Source organism: Sebastes umbrosus, chromosome 5 (genome assembly GCF_015220745.1).
Source record: "Sebastes umbrosus isolate fSebUmb1 chromosome 5, fSebUmb1.pri, whole genome shotgun sequence".
Classification (NCBI taxonomy): domain Eukaryota; kingdom Metazoa; phylum Chordata; class Actinopteri; order Perciformes; family Sebastidae; genus Sebastes; species Sebastes umbrosus.
The window spans coordinates 34,402,043-34,423,553 of NC_051273.1; the positions used below are offsets into that span (position 1 = coordinate 34,402,043).

The 21,511-nt window shown below is 42.5% G+C and overlaps 1 long non-coding RNA gene across 1 annotated transcript in view; it reads left to right on the forward strand.

The window, feature by feature from the left end:
* LOC119487956 overlaps positions 1–19,501 on the forward strand; it is a 33,553-nt gene extending 14,052 nt beyond the window's left edge. The window contains exons 3-5 of the long non-coding RNA XR_005206831.1: positions 7,140–7,149; positions 7,428–7,436; positions 19,487–19,501. This is a non-coding gene — a long non-coding RNA (uncharacterized LOC119487956). The remainder of the gene's footprint in view (positions 1–7,139; positions 7,150–7,427; positions 7,437–19,486) is intronic.
* Positions 19,502–21,511: the final 2,010 nt, after the last annotated feature.

The following is a 21,511-nucleotide window of genomic DNA, read 5'->3' on the forward strand; positions in this document are numbered from 1 at the left end:
GTCTGAACAGCGTAGCCACACGCGAGCGCGCATGGGACACCAAACCGCAATGATTTATACATGTAAGAAGTAACAAAAAATCTCTTTAAATGACATGCAAAAAGACATTTCGCAAAGTTAATCACGTGGCGTGAAATGACACATGAAAAGCTTACAATGTGTTATCTTGAAACATGGAATGTCCTTAAAGGACCAATATGTGATATATTTACTGTGATAAATCATAAAATGACCATGATATATCATCAGAGATTAAGGAAACATGCTGAATTGAAATACAGGCTACTCTGACAACAATGCCACAGACGGTATGTTCCTCTTCGAAATTTCCATTCCAGTCCGCAGCGCCTGTTTTTGTTTTGTCCGGTTATGATCCCGTCCAGTGTATTTGGACTGCTGTACTCGTTTTAAACACTATCTGTCAGTCCCACATATTGTTCCTTTAAAATGTTGTTAAAATGCTATTTATATGCCTTCCCATGAGAGCAGGTTGGGGGAATAGTGTTAAAAATTTTAACTAATAGATTTCACCATGAAACTTCCCCAGTTGATTACTGACATAAAGATAATTATTTTTTTGTATTTCAAGTTTTCTGAAATTTCATGTTTAAATATACAAATGAGGCATTCTCTAACGTTTGGAGAATTTAGGAGAAATCTAGAAGTGCAGTAAAATAAACACCTGAATGTGTATTCTGAATGTTTTTTGTTTTTTTCCCACTAGTCTGAAATAAAACATTTTAATGGACGTGCATGAAAAAACAATGTTTTTGCCTCCTTAAGTCAACCCATACCATAAATGAACTGATCAAGTCATTTACCCCTACATGCCTTTTTACTTGTTTTCAGGCTTTTTTCATCATTTCTTTTCTGTGGCTCCTTCCCTTCATACATGCACACACACACACACACACACACACAGACAGACAGACAGACAGACAGACAGACAGACAGGTGTGAACTCACCATAACAGACAGGTGAAGCAGTAAAATGAGGGCCGATGAACCCTCCATGCCTCTCAGGTAGAAGCTGCTCACTGGGTAAATAGTGCTCCTCCACGCAGACTGGAGCACAGTCCGCTGCAGTAATATCACCAACACGCCCTCAGAACATGTACGGTTTCCCTCTTCAGCTGCTCTGTCTCTTCTCTGATCCTCCCTGTTCTCTTATAATCCGTCAGCGCTCTCGTTCTCCTTCCTCCTCCCTCCTCCTCCTGCCACGCTAACTCTTCTCCCATCACTGAACACACTGGCAAAAGTCTAAATACATTTTACTTTACTTTTACTTTACTTTACTTTATACTTTATTGTCAGACAGGTCTGAAATTTGTTTTGCATAACAGCAGCTCCGTTTGCAACATCACAGAAAGGACAAAGACAATAAACAAGGATACAAACATTTAAACATTACAATCACAGAAGACAATATTCAGGGCCCTTTAACGCACATTTGATCTGGGATTAGGCTCCATATTTAGTTTAAGGATTGACTGATGCAAAAAAGAGTGCTTCAGTCTAACCTTATTAAATCGTGGAACCCTGTATCTCCGATTCGATGGTAACAGTTGATATTCACTGTTCAAAACATGATTGGGGTTAGAGACGATGTTGTTAGCCAGCCTTAAGATGTTATTATGATAGGCTGATTCATAGAGTTTCTCAAGGGGTTGACCAACAAATTCAATGTGGTCTTTCCAAGATAACATATGATCAATCATTACTCCCAAATATTTATATGAAAATACCTGCAGGATTTTTTCGTTATGAATAACAATAGGAACTTTATGAGAATCAGATGGTGAACCAAATAAAATTTCTTCCGTTTTCTTTGTGTTAATCTGAAGAGCATTACTGTCACTCCACTCGACCATTTTGTTCACACCATGTTGGTGCAGCTCAGGGTTGTCCGAGTGACTTAACAGAGATATTATAGCCGTATCATCAGAATACTTTAGGATGTATTGATTTGGTGTATTTGTACGACAGTCATCGGTGTAAAAGGTGAAAAGCATACACTGTTAAGAATTTCCCAGTAAAATAACAGTAAAGAGCTGGAAGCAGGGTTGCCATTATTCTACTGTAAAATTAACATTATTATACTGTCGCTGAAATTTACAGCTTTGTACTGTTAATGAAAAATACAGTATATACAGGTTTTTTGATTAATTTCACAGTATTTTATAGTTAATTTACTGTTTAAAGATACATTATATAGCTGTTTTTCCCCTTTCTTTTACATTATCTTACTGATTTGTTTTAATGCACTATTTAGGTTGTATTTTTTACATACATTTTAATAAACATTATTTTTTGCCTATATGAATAGACTTAGCAGGTTACAGACAAAGGAATAGTCACACTAAATACAATTAAAGGCACTTGTTAAGAAAAAGGCTATAATTAAGGCTATGATGCCCAAAATGTCTGTCTATATGGCTACAAGCACAGAATGCAAACCATAACAACATGTGAGTGAAGAACAGAGCTAATTCACTGCTTTTACAATCATGTACAATGTGTGAGAAAAGAAAATCTACAGCTTATCTTATTGCACTTTACTTTTTATTTTCATATGAAATTCAACACAGCGCCAACAAAAACCTGACACAGATAACAAACCAAATTTCAGAAGAAATAGCATTTCTGAAGACATCTGTCAATCTTACTAACCTTACTTTGTGGAACAGTTACAGACAGTTGAGCTATATCATAGAGTTAAAACAAAACTCTCAAATAATATTTTGCCTTATATCATAATGAGCACCAACACCACCAGACATGTGACATCATGTCCAAGTATGAATATTCAGGCTCTAACAAGACACATGGATAAGTGTGGAAGTCCAAGTATTGGGCGATAATGGGGGAGTGAGTTAGTGAATGACTTATGGCCCACTCAAAGACACCAGTTCTCTCAATCCAGCCTTGGTAGCCCGCTGACTGTGTGAGAGAGAGATACATGAGTTCCAACACAACTTTCATTGTAACTTCTCACATACAAAATCAGTGTGTGTACCCCTCATTTCCTCTTATCATGTATGTAATGTAAACTCACCATTTTAAATGAAGTCCCACTCAAGTCCATGAGTCCCATCAGCAGAGTGGATACATGTGGATATACGGTTGTAGTCTTGTCTTGTAGCTCGTGAATTTGCCAGTTTTCTTTGAGAAGACTTTGCCCTGTCCATCCTTGGTGCCTCTCTCAGGGTTTATTCCTACGGTGCACCTGAAAAATGATAGTGTTTCTTCAGGTACTGTGTAAAAATCAAGTTGTGTGAATCACTTAGATTAATGCCACAATAAAAATACAGGTTTTACAGGTGTAGAAGGTGGAAAATAATGCAGCAAGCCCCATCAAGAAGGTGGGCTGGATCCCTTCACATATGAAGTGGCCCTCAAGGCTGACCATCCAGCGCCAATAGCTTCCTGCTGTTTCACCTGAAACTTAGAAAGAATTTTCCTCAGTCAACTTCATGGATTTTTAGTCAATGTTTTAAATGAATTGTGTTGAGTGGTGTGCATTACTGGTTGAGAAACTGTTTTTTGATCAATTATGAATATTCTGACCATCTGATCTATAGAACATGTGGTTTTCAGATATCATTCAAAAACACTAGTTAGCTAGTAAATAACCTTGCCTTCAATTTTGTATCTGCTCTGCTGAATTACCACCCAATAACCAACATGCACTGAAGTCTTAATGTTACTTTAAATGTTGAAGGGACTTCCATAGACTGTAAAATGTATACACCGTCGTTATGCATGAATTCACTGGCAAAATACATGTGTCAGCACATTAACTTAGATATTAACTTGAATACATAGATATTAAAATGAGCTCCTTGTGTTGTCCGATTAATATGCAATCATCTGTGAAATTCTAGCTAGCTGTTGAATCCCTCTATCATGACATGCACATATTCTGTAATGCAAACTAACTGGAAACATCACTGATAACCTTTGCACAGATTTATTAATTAAATAAAATTACTACTTACCAAATAATCAGTAAGATGGGAATGGATGAAGAAAAGAACGGATCCAGCCTCACATGTGCAGATCAGGTGAAATTGCTCTTCCCAGAATTCAAAAAATACTGCATCGAACTGTTATTCATGATACTTTAGACAGTTGATCAGCAGTAAAGTGCTGTTTTTTAAGAATACATTATAGTTCAGTTAAAAAACGGCCTATGAGCATAATTTAACAGATTTTCTTTTGTATTAACAGTAAAGCACTGTTTTTTAGCAATAACAGGTTAATACTGTTGAAATTCTGCTGTAAATTAACAGCAATTGTTTACAGTGTAGCTGAACTCACGCAACCCTGAGAGGTACAGTGTGCGTGTCTACAGAAGCCTGAAAGACTGGTTGCCACACTGGTGCCAGCTCGGTTGCAAAGTTCTTCAGAAGGAAAGCATTGCATTCATCTGGTCCAGCAGCTTTCTTGGAATTTGTACACCGAAAACTTTTCCTAACATCTTCGACAGTGATGACAATTCTGTCTGAGGTAGTTGGTATAATAGTTTTAAGTATTTCAGTGCACTTATCAGAATTATCTAGTGATTCAAATCTGGTAAAGAAAGTGTTTAGGTCGTTGGCAAAGCAAAATTCATTATCTGTCACAATAGGTTTAGTTGGAGATGACATTCCTGTCATAGATTTCATGGTATCCCACACCTTTTTAGAGTTATTAGCTTTAAAGGTATCTTCCAGAAGCTGTCTGTGTGCCAGTTTTGCTTTCCTCAATTTGATTTTGAGCTCTTTTCCTGTCTGTTTAAGTGCTCCATAATCTTTGTTTTTGAAAGCCACTTTCCTTGTATTTATTACTTGTATTATGTCCCTGGTCACATATGATTTATTATTTGGATAGATTTTAAATCTCCTTTGTGGGGACAACCAGCTGTACACAAAAATTTATATAATCATTTGTAACAGTAGTCATTTCTTCTAGTGATCCCTCCTGAAAGATTTCCCAATTTGTCCAATCAAAACAGGCTTTCAGTTGCTCCCTACTTTCATTTGTCCATGTCCTTATCACTTTCTTTTCAGGTTTACTTTGCTTGAGTTTGGTCTTGTACACTGGGATCATGTGCACAACGTTATGATCGGAATTTAATATGGGTGGCCTACACTTGGAAACATAGGCACCTTTAACGTTTACAAAACACTTGTCCAGGATATTGTCTTTTTGAACATTTAACATTTTTTTACCTTATGAAAATGGATTCAAATTTTCATTCAGAAGCGTTTCAGAATGAAGCTCTAGCAGAAGTTCAGTCAGGAAGACTGTATATACTTTTGCATGCTTAGTTTAATTCTCATACATCCTGCCATTTACTCCCCTCACACATGCTCACTTAAAATTTCCTTGCTGTCATTGTGGGAAAAATCATGCGTAGACACAATATTGATGTTGCAAACTTGGACACAAAGTGACTTCCAGGTGTGCATGAATTTAAAAATATAATCCTTTACTTCTTTTCTGGAAACACAGAAACACAGCACGTTAGCATTGCGCGGCTACATACTGCCAATACGTCTGCTGAATGACGCGCTATAAACATTCACGTTCACTATGAACTCGCAATAAACATAAAATGTCTTCTTCCTGTATAATCTTCAAAACACATTTACAATGACAACGTTCTGCACACTCACAACTCATATCTTAGCAGGCCACTGTTAGTTACAGTTGTGTGAGTTTTACTCCTTATAACCACACATTAACCTAGCAAAATATTAGCTGCTAGTGCACGTAAACGTATATCAGATTAAAATAAAAACAATACATAAGATACATGAGAATGGGGGTGTCCAGTGTCCATTACTATGCCTAACATTACTGTTGGTCCCACATTGATTTCCATTGCTATGCTGATGACACGCAGTTGGATGTCCCTTTAAAGCCTGGTACCACCGATGTGTCCTGTTTGTTGTCCGGCCTCACCGAAATCAAAAATTGGATGTCCAAAACGTTCCTGCAGCTGAATGACTCCAAATCAGAAATAGTTATCATTTCCCCCTGTAGCCCCAGCACTAGTAGTATTGAGAATCTCTCCTCTAGTCTGGGTGCCTGGTCTAACAATGTGCAGAAAGAGGCCCGGAACCTCGGTGTCATTATTGATTCTGAGCTGTCATTTGATGCTCAGGTGACTAAAGTGGTGCAGTCCTATTTTGCCCAACTGAGACAACTTACCAAGATCAGGTCATTCTTTTACCCTGCAGATTCAGAAAAGTTCATCCATGCTTTTATTTGATTATTGCATCGCACTTTATTCTGGTATCAGCAGGCGGAACTTCCAATGACTACAGTTGATACAGAACGCTGCTGCCAGGCTGCCAGGCAGGTTGGCAACACTGGACTGTGACTGGACGAGAGATGGCAGAGGGAAGTAATGGATCAGGTAGCCAGTTAGTAGCGATGGAAGTAGGCGGCGGGAGGTATGAGGAGTGGAATTTAGTTTGGAAAAAATAAACGCGGAAAGAACCAAAATAATAAATGGGATGATAGTGAATGCAACGTGAGAACAGCTGTAGTAGAAATGAGGAGAGAGGATTACAAGGTAATGGTTAAACATACGTCAAAAGGGGCTTCTTTCGGCGATTGGAACCCAATTCTGCTAACTAAATCCATTGGTCGGGAAATCGGGGAGGTTAAGAGTGCTAAGGTACTAGGAAATGGATCACTGCTGATAATGTGTAAGGATGGAGAACAGCGAGGGGGAAAGCAATCAGAATGAATAAAATAAATGGCAAGAAAGTGCAATGTTCTCTGACTAGTGACCGGAAAGTGGTCAGGGGAGCTGTCGCAGGAATCCCTGTAAATATATCAGATGATGATGATGTTAAAGAAAATGTAACAAATGCAAATGTGAGTGAGGTCGAACGTATGAAAGCAAACAGGAACGGGATTAAATGTGATAACCTCTCGGTTCTGATCACATTTGAGGAAGATAGACTACAGGAAAAGATCTTACAGTATGTGTTATGATGTTTGGCTGTATGTCCCCCCCCCACCACCACTCAGATGTTTCAAATGTCAGAGATTTGGACATGTGGCCACGGTCTGCAAGGGAAAGCAAAGGTGTATATATATATATATATATATATAAATAAAAATGTGGCAGAGACCACGAGTATGGCAAATGTGCAGAGGGAGCAAAGCTGAAATGTTGCAACTGTGGAGGGGAACATATCTCGGCTTACCGTGGATGCGAGGTCAGTAAGAGAGCGGCGGAGGAGATGCAGCGAGTCGAGGTTGCACAGGGAATCAGCTATACAGATGCAGTAAAGAAGGTTGACACACAGGTGTCAGGAAACACGCAGGTGTCAGGAAACATGCGGGTGACAAGACAAAACGACAGCGGGAACAAAGATACAGGAACATGTAAAGGATGGAAGGAGGAAACTCTGATAGTGAGCAAGAATGATTTTGTACTTTTTATGTGCAGAGATAATCAACTGTTCGGCACGGACGAAAAAGCCGAAATGAAAGGATCAAAATAACTGTCAAATCAGCGGAAAAGTACCTTGATATGAAAGAGCCGCACTGAGAAACAGTTAAAGATGTTCTTAATGAAGATAAACTGTCCCCCTTCAGGCATTGGCTGGATCCTCTGAGTCATCTTAATTGTACTTTAGTGGAATGAAAGACCTTAATTGCAAATGGCCAAGAGTTTAAGAGGTATATCGATAACTTGCAAGAGAAACCTAATATAATGTGTATGGTTGAAACTACAGTTAGATTTTATTATAAAGGGATATACTGCAGTTAAAGGTGGAGGAGTTGCATCATTCGTACAGAATGGAATGAGTTGTACGATTACACAGGTGAGCACAGATCATGGATCATTTGTGATTAAGGTATGGACTAATAGAGGGAAGATAGATATCATTAACTTTTGTGGAAAACTAAATCTAGGTATATTACCGCTGGACCACTGGAAGACAGTGTAATATGGTGTGGGGATTTCAATTCACATAATTCATCATGGGGGAACAATTGCACAGATGCAAATGGTTTTGTTGTTGAAGAATTTATTGAGGATCACACCATACACGGTGTGTATTAATAATGGGGAAGGAACACGATATAACAGCACACAAAACACAGAAGCAGCACTTGACCTGACATTTGTATCTAGTGTAATAGCAGGTGACTACAGCTGGTAGCGATCATTACCATTGCGCCACGGGGTTTTGCTTGCAACCTCTGACTCACGCGTGCATTAGACTCCTTGGTCCGTGTTTCAAGACGGGTCAGGTGGGTTGCCGACATCACCGCAGACCTCTGGTGCCTTTTACGTGGTGCCGTGCTCCGATCTGGCGGCACAACGTGGTTGAGGCAGTTGATAGTCGCACCGGGAGCGGGGGGGCGTCCCCGGCGGGGAGAGAGGGCACAGCCAGCCCTTCAAGATTCAAGATTCAAGAGTTTTATTTGCCATTTGCACCTATAAGTACATTGGAATTCTGAGCAGTTTACACCGAGTCAGCTTTAAGAAAAGAAAAAAGGTAGAAAAGGCACAAGGTAATTACAGTACAAAATAAGTAGCACATTCAACTCAACACAATAAATAAATAAATTATTAAAATATAAAACGCCCTCAGTGTAGTCAATAAATAAACTAAACTACCCTCTGCATAGGAACGATACCCCCAGAATACAAATATACAGTATATTCTCCATGACCATGTTAAAAGAACATCTAACTCTCAAAAATATTTAAAAAAAATAATAATTATTAAAGCTGCAAGCAGCGATGAACAGGCCCTCGCCCCCGCGGGCACGTCTGGGGAACGCGCACATCGGGATACCCGCTGTCGTGCATTCCCGTGAAAGTCGGAAACTGCACGCAACAGTTAGAGTGAATTTTCTGCTTGTAGCATGTGGCGCTGGAAATGAACTGTTGAGAACATGAAATACTCATCGACAGCATGAATGAAGCTGCTAGTGTTGAATCAGAAAGACAATCCAAGCAAAGGAAGAACACAAGCAGCAAAGTCCCAAAAGTAAATGAACTACAGACAGAACGGATCGACGAACCGTGCCCGTGTACGGTACGGAGCGTTCACACTAAAATCAATCGAACTGGATTTTGGGGACAAGTGGACTCGGATCCGGGTCCAGTTCCCTGATGTGAAAGCAGACTTATTTACATATAAAGACTGAAAGTGTTTCTAAAAATGAGCCGTAAACTGAACCAATCCGACTGTAAACTGATCTCACCAGGAAATGGACACAATAATAAACAATGTGTGTGCGTGTAGGTGTGTAATTAGTGTCTAGGTATGTGTTGTTGCGTGCTATTTTTGGTGTGATGTTCTTCAGAACAGAACTGGTTGAACCATATTTACCAGAAACAAAAAAGACTTTCTGTTGCAGCACGTCATTCATGATTGTCATCACACCATCACACATTCACTCAGCTGCTAAACTTCACATTAAATGAGGTGTTTTCTGAATGTAGTTTAGTCTGATGCTTCCGTGTTGGCAGTCTGCTGAAACATCGTGGTTAACGTGAGACGAGTCCGACGGCAGCAGTGAGGGTCAGGGCCGACTTCCTGTTGGGTTTACGGTATACCTCCAAGAGGGTGTTTTTTTACGTCTCATCATGGTACATATACTTACCAAATTTCATACATCTAGGTGAAATGTGTCGCCGGGGCTCCTCAATAGGGGGCGCTAGCGAGCCAAATTTCTACACCTGAGCACAAATCACATACCAAACATCTATTTCACGCACATCTGATGCGTGTGCCAAAGTACACGCGTTTTTGAGTAGCCCAAGCACCTTGTTTTTTCGCCCAAAGAGATAATATAATAATTAAAGCTGCAAGCAGCGTTGAACGGGCCCTCGCCCCTTTGCGCACGTCGGGGGTACCCGCTGCCGTGCATTTCCATGAAAGTCGGACACTGCACGCAACAGTTAGAGGGTATTTTCTGCGTGGAGCGCGTGGCACTGTAAATGACCTGTTGAGAACCTGTGGGGCATCCTTAAAAGGCACTTCTATGAGGGTGGGTGGCAGTATACAACAATTTCTTGTTGCCAGTAGGTGGCGCTATCACCATAACTCAATAATGGAACGTATATGTCTTCAGGCCGGGACTCTTATCCAGCTTGTGAAGTTTGGGGCAGATTGGAATATGTAGGGTCAAGTTACAACAGCCTCCTGTGTCATGTCGTATGCCTCGAATGGTTGAGGATAGGATAGGTCGTCTGGCAGCGAGTCTCACGAGAGTTTTTGCAGATCTCAGATCAAATTTCGCAATTTACAGGCTCCCTTCTAGTCGCTAGTATGGAAGCGGAAAATCAGGGCTGAAGTCGAGTAGAGTGAACTTGCTATAACCAAACTGCCAATCACTGGGCATTTTCATAATGTAGTAATCACATTTAGTACCAACTCGAAGGGACTGGAAGATCTATACTCATTTGTTGTTTTTTGTTGTACATCTGAATACTTTGTTCAAACTCTGTATAAGCTGAACCTGTTTGAACCTGTGTCTGAACACCCACGCAGGTGTTGTCAGTTATTGCGGCTGAACAAGAATAATAAGAATGCCCAAACAGGTGCAATGAAAGCACCAGCTGCCGTCCTCACGTTTTATTCAATGTGTCTGTGCGGTTTGTTGTATTTAGGACCAGTACGGCAACTATTTGATCCAGCACGTTTTGGAGCACGGCCGAGCTGAGGATAAGAGCAAGATAGTGGCAGAGATCAGAGGCAATGTACTGGGACTCAGCCAGCACAAGTTTGCCAGGTAAAATCCACAACTAACAACATTTCAGTCTTATCTTCACTCCTTCTTTAAAACAGGTTTCTTTCCCATCTCCACAGACCTTTTTCCCCCCCCTTTCTCTTCGTTTAAATGTACCCTCACGCTCACACCTTCCTTCCTGTTTCTAGTAATGTGGTGGAGAAGTGACTGAGGGGCCCCCACAGTGCCTTATACACCATGATGAAGGACCAGTACGCCAACTACGTGGTGCAGAAGATGATCGACGTGGCCGAGCCTACCCAGCGCAAGATCGTAATGCACAAGGTAGATGGAGAGAGGAAGGCCCCATCAAAATGCTGGGATAATGGAGGCTGTTCCAAACCTCGTTGTGTATACTCGTTCTCATGCGACCGTAGTGTAGTTTTTTTTATAGCCTAACATTAGCTTGTGTGATTGCATTCATACTTCACACAAAAATCATTAAAGTGGTGTTCATTTGTGGAGATTATCTTGCTGAACAAAACGTGTAAGTATCATAAACGTTTGTTTGCCACAGAGTTTATTTTCTGCAATAATACAAAACTCACTGGAAATATCCCGTTGACTTCTTGTTCAGGGAACCAGGGCGATGCTAACTTCCTGGTTGGCCTACTAAAATACGTCATCCCTGCACCACTCTATTATGAGTCAATGTTATGTTCAACCCTTTCTTCAGTGATTATGAACATGGAAGATGTCAAGAAATTACAGTGAGCAGAGATCTAATCAGCCAAATAAACTGAAAACACCTGTGTGGGTGTTCATAGCTTTTAACGCAGGGTGCAGAACCCTCGGAACCTCCTCCACTGTCACCTCTCTGTTGTCAGTGTCATTCCTACACCCAGACTGAGGTGTAGGAATTTGTGGTGTAGAGACTACAGGTAAAAGAAATGCACTGCACCTTTTTTTATTAGCTTCTGGTGCCTGTAATTTCAGATATTGTACTGGCATCACCTATAATCATGACTAAAAGAATATCAGTATGTCATTTGGTACCCCATTACATTCATGAAGTCAAAACTGCAGCTAATGGTGACAAAGTTAAGAGCGAAAAACAACGTTACTGGGTGAGTGATCTAATCGGCGTGAACGTCAGAGTTTGGGTGTGTCCCATTGTCACGCATGGAAAAGATGCTGTAAAGACAAACTTATTGTCTGTGTTATTTATTGGTTTTGATGTGAATTATTCACACTCTACGGTGTTGACTTCATTAAGTCAGAAAGATTAGTGACATGGTTTGATTTGATTAAAACCTGATTCTATTGAGCAGGTTCCTCAGGCACGGCTCAACAATAAGGATTGCTCACATGCCCGGGGCAAGTATAATGCCACATTGGGCTCGTAAATCTAACAACTTCCTGTTTCCTTTAGGTGGCGCTATGACTATCACTCATAATTGAACGTATACGTCTTGATGCTGGGACTCTTATAAAACATGTCAAGTTTGGTGCAGATTGGACAATGTATAGTCAATTTATAACAACTTCCTGTTTCTTGTAGGTGGCGCTAGAACTATCACTCATAATGGCACATATATGTCTTCAGGCCTGGACTATTATCCAGCTTGTGAAATTTGGGGCAGATTGGACTATGTAAAGTCAAGTTACAACAGCTTCCTGTGTCATGGCAAAACATCGAAATTCATCGCGCCGCCACAAGAACGCCATTTCACGTAAACACAAAAGCTTTGTAATTTAGTCTCCTGAAGGTGTTGTGATTCTGTTGCCCGACTTTGAGATGGATCGCTTGAATCCTCTGGGACGGGTATTGCAAAGTTCCATACCTAAGAAGTGACAAAATGGCGTTTTCTCACATGATGTATGACATCACCGTTTTTGCGATCAAAAATGTTGCAATTTAGCATCGCAGTAGTTTGAGGGTTATGCCACCCAAATTTGACGCAAATCTGATGAAGTCTCTTTGAGGAGTTCGTAAAAGTATGCATAAAATACATGAAAAACGCACAAAATCCAAGATGGCCGACTTCCCGGTGGGCGGAGCTAATGAAACCTGATGAGGAATATGTCTGAAATAATGAGCTGGATGTGCATACCAAATTTCATGAATATCGGATCAACTTTGTCCAAACTATGGCTTTACACGCGTTAGGGGGCGCTATAGAGCCGGCTAAACACGCTAAGCCCAATCGCTGTACATTCACGTAAAATTTACAGATGTCCATCGTTTTACCATCTTTCATGAGTTTTCGAGTATACCAAGGGCAAAGGCATGTTCAAAGGCTAAAAGACATAAGGGGGCGCTAGAGAGCCAACATGCCACGCCCACGCAAAATTTCACCACTAAATCAAAGTAATTATTAGTTTGGATGTGCGTGTAAAATTTCATGAGTTTTTGTGCATCATAAAGTCCTCAAACATGTGTTCGTAAATTTTAAAAACACGCAGGAAATCCAAGATCGCTGACTTCCTGGTTGCCGAAAAAATCTCAGAAATATTTAATCCGGGTATGAGGATGTGAGCAATGACATACTTGAATTTCGTGACGATTGAAGAAACTTTCTCTGAAAAACTGCCTACATTAGGGGGCGCTATCTCGCCCCCTGGACACACCCGAGCCGGGTCACTCCAGAACATTGAATTTCCCACCAGTTCTGACGCATATTCCACTTTTGGTGAGTTTTTGGGGATGGCTAAGGTCCCAAAAAGGCAATCTCCCGGCAGAAAAAGAATAATACTTAGAAAAACAATAGGTTTCCTAGCACTTCATGCCAGGACACCGTTGGGGTCCTGGCACTTTCGTGCTCGGGCCCTAAATATTTCAGACAATAACACAGTGGAAGGCAGCATATTGCACAGCATTACAGTCCATTCAGTTCAGGTGTACTGTGTGTTAATAATGGTATGGAGGTGAGGTGAGGTGTGGGGTATTTGTGTCCCTCTTTAATGCCCTTTGCCACCAGTCTGATTGTAGCTGGGAAGAAGCTGTTGTGAAAGCAGAGGTGCTCTGTGAGTGGAGATGCTCTCTGTTCTGTGGTGCCTCAGGTTATGTCCTGATTCCCTCCACCTGAACAGAGAGTGAGCTGGGTGTTGTCTGTCCCTCAGGATGCTCTGTGCCCTTCTCCTGCAGCGCTGGGTGTATATCGTGTCCATGGACAGGAGGCTAGAGCCAATGATTCTTTCTCCAGTTTTTATGACTCGCTGCAGTGATTTCCTCTCAGCCTGGGTAGCGTTCCCAAACCACACTGAGATGCCGCTGGTGAGGATGCTTTCCACCAGTCCTCGGTAGGCCAGGGTGAGGGGCTGACGTCTGAGTCCAGCCTTCTTCAGGAGCCTAATGAAGTGCAGCCACTGCTGAGCTTTCTTTACTGTTTCAGTAGTGTTTTTGGCCCAGCTCAGGTTGTCAGTCAGGTGAAGGCCGAGGAACTTCAAACTGTCAGCCCGCTCCACCTGTGTGTCCTGGATGATGAGAGGCTGCAGATGGGGGGGCTCTCCTCCTGAAGTCCACGATGAGTTCTTTTGTTTTTTCTATGTTGAGAACAAGGTCGTTGTCCTCTCCATAGCTGATGATTTTTTTGACCTGTTCCCTGTATGCAGACTCGTCCCCACCTTGGATGAGGCCGAGGATGGTTGTGTCATCTGCATATACTTGATAATGATGTTGTTCTTCTCAGTGGAAACATTGTCATGGGTGTATAGTGCAAAACGTTTTGGGCTGAGGCAGCAGCCCTGAGGGGTTCCCGTGCTGACTGTGAGCTCAGCAGAGATCTTATCTCCCATCCTCACCACCTGTGGTCTGTCAATCAGAAAGTCCAAAATCCAATTGCAGGTGGCTGTTGGGACCCCGAGGTTAGCTAACTTCACAGTCAGCTTCATTGGCCGGATCGTATTAAAGGCGGAGCTGTAATAAAAAAAAGGAAGCGTGCATATGTCCTGTTACTGTCCAAGTGTTGGAGTGTGGAGTGAAGTGCCAGTGCCACTGCGTCATCCACTGCGTCATTGAACTGTAGGGGGTCCAGTGAGTCAGGAATCACTGCGTTAATTGATTAAAGAACCAGCTTCTCCAGGCACTTCATGGCCACTGAGGTGAGTGCCACTGGCCTGAAGTCGTTCAGTGTATGTGTATCTGGTTTCTTCGGGACCGGTATGATGATAGATGACTTGAAACACCTAGTGACTGTTTCCTGTGTGAGAGAGGTGTTGAAGACTGTTTCCTGTGTGAGAGAGGTGTTGAAGGTGTCTGTGTACACCCCTGCCAACTGTTCAGCACTGGCCCTCAAGACTAATAATAATAATAATATGTTAGATTTATATAGCGCTTTATAGTAATCTCAAAGACGCTTTAACATAGTCGGGGGGAAAACGGTGTGAGACAGACAGACAGGAGACGAACGACAAAAAGCGACATACACAGGCACAATCACATACATACACATGGACTGATGGGTAGGGGGAACGAGGGGGCTACGGGTAAGCAGATGAGAAAAGATGTGTTTTGAGGCGGGACTGGAATGTGGTGAGGGAATCGGAGTCTCTGATGAGATTGGGGAGTGAGTTCCAGAGCTTGGGAGCTGCCCTGGAGAATGCTCTGTCCCCAAAGCTGCGGAGTTTGGACGTGGGGGTGGAGAGTAAACCAGCCGAGGTGGATCTGAGGGACCGTTGAGGTTGGTAGGGGGAGAGGAGTTCAGAGAGATAGGGGGGTGCAAGTTGGTGGAGGGCTTTGTAGGTGAGGGTCAGGATTTTGTAGGAGATCCGGTGGGAGACGGGGAGCCAGTGAAGGTCTTTCAGGACTGGGGTGATATGATGCCATGATTTGGTGTGGGTGAGGAGTCGGGCAGCTGCATTCTGGACCAGTTGTAATTTATTTATGGAGGTGTTGCTGATGCCATAGAGGAGTGAGTTGCAATAGTCAAGGCGGGAGGAGATGAAGGCGTGGATGAGTTTCTCTGCTGTAGGGGGTGTGAGGGACGGACGGATTTTTGCGATATTGCGAAGGTGGAAGAAGGATATTTTGACCAGTTGGCGGATGTGGGGCTCAAGGGAGAGGGTGGAGTCGAAGATCACGCCAAGGTTACGTGCCTGGGGGGAGGGGGAAACAGAAGTGCCATCGATGTTGAGTGTGAGGTTGTTGGTTTTGGTGAGGGTGGATTTGGAGCCGATGAGGAGGAGTTGTGTTTTGTCGCTGTTGAGTTTTAGAAAGTTCTGTTGCATCCAGGCTTTAATTGCAGAGAGGCAGGAGTTGATGTGGGAGAGCGGTGGGTTTTGAGGGGTGTTGGTGCTGAGGTAGATCTGAGTGTCGTCAGCATAGCAGTGGAAGTCCAGGTTGAAGTGGCGTAGGATCTGACCGAGGGGGAATAAGTAGATTATGAACAGGAGTGGACCGAGTACAGAGCCTTGGGGGACACCTTGTGTGACTGTGGATGTGGCAGAGGAGTTGTTGTGAAGGGAGATGAAGTGAGATCTGTTGGTGAGGTATGACTGGAGCCAGCTGAGTGCAGTACCTTCGATACTGATGTCTTGGAGTCTGGTGAGAAGAATGTTGTGACTCACGGTATCGAAGGCTGCACTCAGGTCCAGGAGGATGAGGATGTTGAGGGCTCCGGTGTCAGCAGAGGTGAGGAGGTTATTGAGGACTTGGAGGAGTGCAGTTTCTGTGCTGTGGAGGGGGCGAAAGCCAGATTGGAGGGGTTCAAGCAGGTTGTTGGAATGCAGGTGGGATTGGAGCTGGGTGGAGACGAGGCGTTCAAGGGTTTTGGAGAGGAAGGGGAGGTTGGAGATAGGGCGGTAGTGATTGAGACAGGAGGGGTCCAGACCAGGTTTCTTGAGTGTGGGGGTGACACTCCACACTCGTTGACACTCCATCAGGTCCAGCTGCCTTGCGTGGATTCACCTGCTTCAGAGCCCTCAGAACCTGTGAGTGTGTCACCTGTAATGAAGTCTCATCAGGGTTATGGGGGGCTTTTGAGGGGGTGTCTCCATTCAGTCTGTCAAATCTAGCGTAGAAGCTGTTCAGGTTGTCTGGAAGGGTGGTGTCCCGAGCTTTTGTCCTCGTCGTGCTTCTCCTGTAGTTAGTGACAGATTGGATTCCCTGCCACCTACTATGTGTGTTGTTATCCAAGTAACAGCTCTCAAGTTTCTGGGAGTACGCCCTCTTTGCAGCTTTTATGGATTTTTGTAGCTCATATCGGGCAATTTTATACTCCAGTGTCCCCTGACTTAAAAGCTGCACACCGTTTCCTGATCTTCAGACGAACATCTGCATTAACCCAGGGCTTTTGATTGGGAAAGACACGAATAGTCAGGGGGGGAACACACATGGAAGTGAACCAGTCAACATAGCTGCTAACAGTCTCTGTGTACTCATGGATGTTGTCTGTCGCCTCAGATGTTCATGTCTGTGGCCTCCAAGCAGCCCTGTAGCTCTGCCAGTGCACTGTCATTCCACCTTCTGGGGCGTAAACAACACTCAGGATGATGCACTGCAGTTCTCTTGTTTTGTTTCGTCCTGCAACAGTGGTTGAGATTATGCAGTGGGGTTAAAGCTGGGGTATGCAAGATTTGTTATTTGATATTTGCAGGCGGTGGGCAGTGCCCCTGCAGACACACACTCCCGGTGAGTCATAGGTGATGAGTAGAGGAGATTTGAATGAGTCTATATAATTCAGAGGGAGAATCCTGCCTTTAGAGTGGTGTACAGTTTATATATAAAGTATGTATGTACTGTATAATTCCTTTTACATTGTTATCTGAACCATGTTGTATTTTCTTTGGCAGAACCACGCATATAAACCAACAAGGCCATGTTCTGTACTGCTGCTCAATCTAATTAAACCCTTTAAAGGAGAGTCTGCGTCCGGGTTTTAATAGACACACCTGGGGCGAAGTTTGAACCAGAACCAGCCAGACAGTACAAGCTAATACAGTCCTTTATTATAGGCTCAGTAACAACTTTCCTCTTTGATTGCGCTTATAGTTAGGGCTGCCTCAGGCTGCCTTGGACCAGCCCCTAGTTCTGCTGCTATAGGCCTAGACTGCCAGGGGACTTCCTATGATACACTGAGCTCCTCTCTCCTTCTCTCCCTCTCCATCTGGATGCATTCATGTCCCATTCATGCATGTTACTAACTTGATTTCTTCCCCAGAGTCTTGCAGGTATCCATGGACCGAGGTTACACCTGGATCGTGGTTGCGTCTGCTGCTCTGGCCCTGCTTGGCACCCACAACTAGTACCATTATTATCATGTCATATTTCTATTATTATTACGGCTATTAATAATGCTATTACTATTATCACTCTATTATATCCGCCACTTTTGATTATTGTTATTGGTCCTATTTGTATTACTACTTTTTGCTGTTGTGCTATTATTGTGGTTGCTATGCATCTCTTATTCAGTGCATTCTCTAATAGAGTATGGTCTAGACCTGCTCTATATGAAAAGCGTCTTGAGATAACTTCTGTGATGATTTGACGCTATATAAAAAATAAATTGAATTGAATACTGACGTCCATTTGAACGACGACGCGTTCACTTAATGTTGTACGTAGCGTAGTCCATTTGAATGGTGTCTGCTTTCCTCATGAACTGCCAAGCTTAACTTTTAGGTCAACATAAGAAGTACTAGAGGGGCACAGACAGAAAGAAAAGTTTTAACTACAGGTCCATGGCAAATGAGCAAACTCAATCTGCTGATGAGCGCCATGTGATATGGTCGAATGCTCCAGAAAAAGTAAGTACACCATGAGTTGAAATTGTTTGTCTACCACAGTATGCTTCAGAAAATGGCCAGCAGTGATGTTAAATAGACACATAAATAGTAAGAGGATTATGGAAATGTTTTATCTGAATGAAAATCCACAACTAGTCCTGCAAATTAAAGACAAAATACGTTGTTTGTCTCTAGAAGGACAGGTTAGGGGAAGATGTTATTTGGGTTAAAATAAGTACTCAGATAAAGGTTACATGTTGACCCATCCATCCACTCCTGACCTGAATCATAATTCCCTTTATCACGTGAAAAGATGTAATTTGGGAGCATTTGCTGAAACAAGCAGGAACCTGCTTTGCATTTCTATACTATAATATGTGACATGAATCCCTGAGGCGTTGACTCAAAGCCGAGGAATGCCATGGTGTGTAAGGGAAGACGTGTGAAAACATAATGACACGTTGCGTGAGACGTTCAGGGTGCGGCGAACGATAGCAGCTGCAGACAACAAGCTTTACGACCTGAGAAATTGTCAGAGAGCCAACGCGACTGAGGTCCGCCCAGTTTCTTTCCCTGATGTAATTCCCAGCATACCTTGACCTAACTTCCACCTGAGCAGAGGTATGATCAGCCAGAGTAACTGAAAATCCTCCTCAGTGGATCTGCAGGGTGTTTAAGACGAAGGTGCAGTTTGGGGGACGCTCTAGGCCAGCGCTTCGCAATCTTTTTGGCTTATCACCCATTCAAAGGAAGTCATGTCTATTGGCAACATATCACACAATCATTCACATCACATGATGGAGGCCTGAAGAGGTAATAAAAAACATTATCCAGTAATTCATAAGAAAAAAACAGGAGTGATGAGAAGAACGGGGTTTCGTACAAAAAACTACGCAATCTGGTTGCCATGGTAATGAATTACATCTGTTAAACACACCCCACCACGTTATGCGCTCAAGGTTTTATTACATTATGAGCTTTTATTACATTTAAGTTATTACATTATGCACAGTTATTACGTTATGAGTTGGAAAGGAGAAATAAAACTAGTTCATCACAGGAGTCAGAAGGAGGGAGAGAACAACGGGGAACGGCAAGGATATGGAATGGACGGCAGCCAGTCAGAAGAATTTAAAGTAATCTTTAAATTAAAGGAAGAATGTTGAATGTTGAAGTTGTTTTCTCTAGTGTACTTAATGAGTTTCGTCTGTAAGCTCAACTACTTAAAAAATTGGTTTATAAAGTATAGTAATTGCGAACTGTAAATTGCATATATGAAAACAATCTCGGAAAAAAAGGGAAAAAATAAAGTATAAAACAAAATTAAAGGACGGACGGTGTCATGGTCTGGCTGTGCCAGAGGACATTTGGACTTGTTTCCTTTTTGTTTAGATCTGGTGTTCCTCCTGTCCGTTTTCCCCGTGTCTATTGGTTTGTAGTTTGGTTTAGTTCTCAGTTTGGTTTTTGGTGTGTTTCATTTGGACTTGTTGAAACTGTTTGTTTCCTATGATCTGGACTCTGGTTTTGTTTTGTCACTTTGTTTTGATAATTAAAAGCTCGCTTTTTGTTAAATTAATCCATTCTGCCTGGTCACTCTGCATTTGGGTCCACCCTTTAAAATAATACCGTGACAGACGGTCAGGATTTAGTTCAATTTGGCTAGCTGGGGCATTGAGGGAAGAGCGACTTTGCATTTGCAGCCCGAGAGCAGCAGTGAGAGTGATGCTAGTGGGTGCATGTTCCAGACTGAGGACAGCCAGCATGGTGTACATGCCTGAACTGCCAGTTTATGCCCACAGATCTGTAAAATAAATGTTGCAGTCAGGGTCCAGGGAGGTGTCTGGGCAGGACAGCCCAAACTCTCCTGTCTGGATGAGGGCATCCTACGGTTGGCTCGTCAGACATGGAATGACATTCTGGCACTCCATGACAGCCAGGACCCATGGGCAGATAACCGGGAGTATCAGTACTTTGCATACCGCCAGTTCACCATCTGGCAACATGGACGCCTGGGAACCGGGTGATCATACCAAGCTGCTGCCGTGTGGCGGATTCGTAACGAATACCCTGACCCCTTTAACCAATATGTTGGCTACAAGGAAGCACCGTTTAGGTGAATTCAAAAACTGTTTGGAGTGTTTGTGTGTGTTACTTCTCTACCTCATAGAAAAACTGTCCAGTGTTCCTGTGTGTTCATTGTGTCAAAGAAAAAATTGATTTAATTTTATAAAAGTACAAGCCAATGTGTTCTTTTTTTGTGTCTATGTACACGAATCAATACATTAAATTCCGTGACAATTTCAAGGAATTTAATTTATTTTTGTAAAGATTTAATTTATACAGTATACATATGGTATTCTGCTCCTTAAGTCATATATGGAACTATATAATATGGCGCACCTTACGTGCTTGTAAGGTGATTGATGATTAATATTGGCGGAGTGATATGAAGTAAGAAGTGATGTGCCACCTTTAAGTTATCGGTGTTCAATTGTCCTACGCTGGAGTTGAGACATTAAAGTGGATCCTGTTGCACAGACGAAGCTCTCCCCGTGCTCTTGCTTTACCCACAGCCCTACAGTAGTTTAATTCAGTAACAAGTAAGTTTATAGTTAAGGCAGCGAGAAGACTGGTGGTCAGGAATCCCCAGACAAACTCCTCTCCCTTAGTAGTCGCCACATATCTGACCTGTGACAACACCACAGCCTCAGTTACATATTTACCAAAGACATTTCAAATCGACGTAGTAAGGAGCTATGGACGTAAATGCACGCGGGAACCTATCTAAAGCTTATTTGCGATGGGTCGACGATATTAATGCAGGCAATATGTTTGTCATTTGCCAAGAAAAATCAGCATGATTCCATAAACCACTACTTCAACATTGCCAGAGGGACAGCAACAAAAGCAGATTTTGAGGTGCCCATTCTCCATCGCTGCCTGAGTCACGATGAAGAATGCCAAGGAGATGTGTAGAAAGTAGCAAGCATTACCTTTTATTACTACTTAGATTAGCTTACATTAAGTAACATGAATCATTGTCGCTAAGGGCGTATTCACACCTGCCTTGTTTAGTTCGGTTGAA